Below are 4,341 nucleotides of genomic sequence, written 5' to 3'. Positions count from 1 at the left end.
ACTTTCCGCTTTTCACAAGATGAACCAACTCTTCCAACTTCAATTGTGGTACTTTCATTAGTTAAAGCACAGCTTTCCCAGCAAGCAGATCAGCACTGCATCTGAGTCCACTTCCCCTGATCATTTCTAAGAGCCCAAGTGTGTCATTATTTCATATTGCAACCTAACTTTATTGTAACCTAATTCTTATGGCCTCTATTAGTCCATTCTGTGAAAATGTGTTCTTGTGCCAATATAGTGAATCTTCTGAGGCTCAAATGAGTGTGCAGATTCTACGAGAATCAGAGAGCAAGTTTCTTAAGAGCAGAAAGGGATCTGCCAGCAGAGTCCCCAAGTAGGAGAAGAAAGGGTAAAGAAGAAGACTGGGGATAAGTCTCCCCTGTAGCCCTCTGGAGGTTACTGTGGGTTGGTTGACTTTGTCTTCTGCAAACTTTCAACTCCTGTCAGGTGGCCCTTTTCTCATAGCCCTTTCTATTCTCAGACTTGATGACTATACCTTCCTCTTATCCCTTCAGGCCCAGGATGAATAACAGACACCCAGAGGTATTTCACAAATGCTGCTTTCTTTATAACTTGCCCACCTCTTTGTAAATAGCTCTTTCACTTAACTCTCCTCAAATTATCCCAGCACAAGTATGTCACCTATTACCCTTTGAGGAGATAGCAACTAGTTTTTATACAACGTGATTAGACAAAACCAGTTCCAAATGTCAATGACTTACATTCTGGATATAGATATCTTCAAAAAACAGATCTTTTTAATGGTTAAAATAGATAAAGCAATATGTAGTACAATGCATTAGAGCATCTAACAGAAAACAGAACATTAACAATATCCATACTCTCAATCAATAATTTTTTTATTCAACATCTAAGTTTTTATTAACTGAATTTTTAAAAACAAGCATCTATGCCAGTGTAGAAAGTGGGGTGGCAGAGAAGAGTAGGGCAGAGGGAAGGAATCTTTTGATAATAAAACTCCAGATTCATCATCCCATGTAGATTTCATAGTCCCCCAGAGATGTGTGGTTCTTAAAAATACTGTACCACTTCTTTAGGACAATCTTGTTCCAACGGGTGCCAGTCTGGGCTGCAATCAGCTTCTAAAGGTCCCAAATGGGGTGTAGCATTTAATGAGGACCTTTGTCTCCAGACGGTCATTGCAAAAAACCTGGATCATCCTGGCTGGAGCTACAATCACCTGCAACCTGGCGATGCTACAGCCTCCTCCACTGAGCACTGAACTCCTGCCACAGTGGACACTGGGAACCAGTAGTGGAAGTGCAGGGCCGGAAGCACTCGTGTCTGCATCCCGGACTTAATTTCTATTTGTTAATAATCAGTTTTAAACGTTGCATGGACCAGGGCTCTGGTAGTGGTGTGCCGGAGCCAGCCGACACTTGGTGAGTCAATGGTGGTCATCTTTTCCCACTCTGTGTTTACTGATATCCTGTTGATAGCTGAAATTAACCATTGTGGAAGTATTTATTTACATCACAGAAATAGGCCAATGCTACAGATCAGGAGTTTTTCCTTGGGAGATCGAGATAATAAGCACATCATTGGCTATTGGTATGTAGGAAAGTCCCAACACTGTTTGTGCCTTTGCATATGATAGTTTTTCTTAGTTTGGGCTCACCCAAAAGTAAAGTCTGAGATAAGGACTTGTACAGGTAGTTCATCTAAGAGATGATTCCAGGAAGTAGGAATGACCCCAAGAGAATGAAATCAGAAATGAGGGAAACCAGTTAAAAGGTGGGTTGATGTATTCACAGTGTGCACAATTGGGCTCTATCTTGTGAGCACCACTTAGTAATTGCATAGAATGTGCAGCAGCTGACATCTAAGGTCTTCAGAGGGAATGTGGGGTAAGCCGCAAAACCAAAGCTTACACAGTTAAATCTTTCTGGACCTGGGAAGACGTGAGCTTGATAAATGAACACTCTTATTCCTGAACTGTGGAGCCATAAGGCCAGAACCATTTCATTCAAGGAAATGATTTATAAATACCGCAACAGGAGAAACAACCTGAAGCACAAGATGTTCTCCTTCATTTTTATACCTTGTACTTTGTCCTGAGAAATTGTATATGCTTGGAATTTCATAATGCATCTGTTAGAAAAGAGAGGAAACCCATCTCCCAAGACCTCAAATGAGAAAGTAAAAGTGCTAAGTGAATGTCATCAAGGTCAAGCATCTGCTTATTAAAGACAGAGTCAGATTTCCTTGCCCCCGGGAAGCTGTAACCTGGCCATGTACACAGATCTCTCTGGTGAATTAACTTCTGTTTTTCTTTATTTAAGGAGGGGAGGGGAAGGCCTCCACACTTTGGATATTTGAAACAGAAGGAAGATGCCTTCTCAACTCAGGGCTAAGTATCCCAAACTAATAGTACCGGATTATAACCCATATTATTTTAGGCAGGAAATAAAAGAATCTTTATGGGACAGACAAGGGGCTGGGCAAATTGTATTTGATGTTTATTACTTAGAATTCATAGTCTCCATCTCATGGAATTTGGAAGACCCAATTAATTAGAGGATGATTAAAATAATTTATTTTTCCTAACGTTGACAAGGGTTTCTAATGAAGAGGTTTCTTACTCTTCTACAATCACGAATAATTTTAAAGAAAGAGGCAAGAGAGACTTTGGAAGATGATTGCAAGGTCTGAAAATCTAGGGCCAATAGCTAGGATTTATTCTAGTGATGCACAGAGGAAGTTGTAGGGATTGTGTGAGTTCATTTCTTCCATAAATATTTTTGAGTGCTTACTATATGCCAGACATTGTCCTAATTGCTGGAGTTACAAAAGAAAATAAAACAGACACACATACAATTTTTCTTCAGTTTTTGTTTTTTTCTACATGAGGATAAACTGCCCCACATTGTTCCGAAAGATGTGTTGGCATTTGTCTAGTGTTCGTAAGACATTTCTCTAAGCCTCTTTTTATGTCAGAATTCCCAGGAAATCCTCCTTGCAGTTCCACTGCCTCCTATTTGATTCCTGTTCTCCACTACTTCTGTAAACTGGTAGAAGGGCTCTCTCATACAAGGGATGACCTCTCTAAAGTGTTTGAGAATCTGTACTGAAGATAGATCTTTGCAATTTGCAATGGTCGAATAAATGAATGTTTTGAGTTCTTGTGTTGAAATTAGTAGAGCATACTGGGAAAAAAATACAGGCAAGGCACACATCTTAGGAAACAGGTGATGGTGTTAACTGACACACTTTTCTATTTTGCTTTTAGAGCCTGAGAAATATTGTTTTGAACATTAATATGCAACAAATAGGCCAACAACAATAACACAAAATTTAGTCTCTCTTCCTCAGGGGAGGAAGGGAGGTGAAGCCTGCTCCAATTTCTCATTAATGGGTGATTCAGTTTCTTTCTGGGTTGGGAGTGCTGTTCTGAAGCACAGATCAGCTAGGGTGCTTGACCCTGGCTGGCCTGTCTCAGAAAGGCTAGATTGCAGACACTGAATAGGGCCTTACCTCTACATGGATGGACCTTGCTAGAAGTTGTCTGGCATTGAGCACTGCTTCTACCCAGAGGTTCCTAACAGTAAGCTTATACCCATCAGGTTGGATCTCTGGGCTACTGAGATCAGTTAAGATGGTTCTTTATATATTATCCTTCTCTCCACTTACTGCTATCCAAGTTCTTTGGGGGTCAGTCCTGGAGAATAGCTCGGTTTTGCTAGCCTTTATCTAATTGAAGACTCAGTGTCTTTCACATCATGTATTATTTAAGTCCCTGCCTCCTGCCCCTTGACAAAGCCCAAGCTTCCTGATGATGGTGGTGATTGAGCTTGGAATACATACTTGCAACTTTCTTTCCTAATGTAAAGCATCTTAGAAGGCATCATCATTGTTTCTTCAAGTCTTAAATAGCTCTGAAAACAGTAGTGCATCATTTATACTCATGGGATAAATTATTAGAAAATTAAAGTAACCCTGGGCAGATTTCCAGAGAGTTTGAATTCAAATTATGGCCCCGAGGCAAAGTCCATGCTTCAGAAAGGTGAGACAGTGGCTATTCTTTGCGGGTGGTCCCCATTGAAAAATAAGTGGGCTACATGATTTGATCATTAAGTGTTTTTCAATCTCTTTGACTAAATCCAAAATTATATTTTTGACTTACATAAATTTTTATCAGTTATCTATTCCTGCATGATAAATCATCCTACAATTTAGTAGCTTAAAACAACAATTATAAGCCAGGCTCGGTGGCTCAGCCTGTAATCCCGCGCCTTTGGGAGGCTGAGGTGAGTGGATTGCCTAAGCCCGCGGGTTCGAGACCCGCCTGGGCAGCGAGACCTCATCTCTACATAAATCAAA

At 40.5% G+C, this 4,341-nt stretch overlaps 1 pseudogene; it reads right to left on the bottom strand.

Annotated features, from left to right (window-relative positions):
* Nucleotides 1-894: 894 nt before the first annotated feature.
* LOC110596120 lies at nt 895-1,180 on the bottom strand (annotated as a pseudogene).
* Between the last annotated feature and the right edge of the window lie 3,161 nt (nt 1,181-4,341).

Source organism: Carlito syrichta, unplaced genomic scaffold, assembly GCF_000164805.1.
Source record: "Carlito syrichta isolate Samal-C Ts95f unplaced genomic scaffold, Tarsius_syrichta-2.0.1 Scaffold306983, whole genome shotgun sequence".
NCBI lineage: Eukaryota > Metazoa > Chordata > Mammalia > Primates > Tarsiidae > Carlito > Carlito syrichta.
This window is presented reverse-complemented; position numbering and strand designations above follow the sequence as displayed.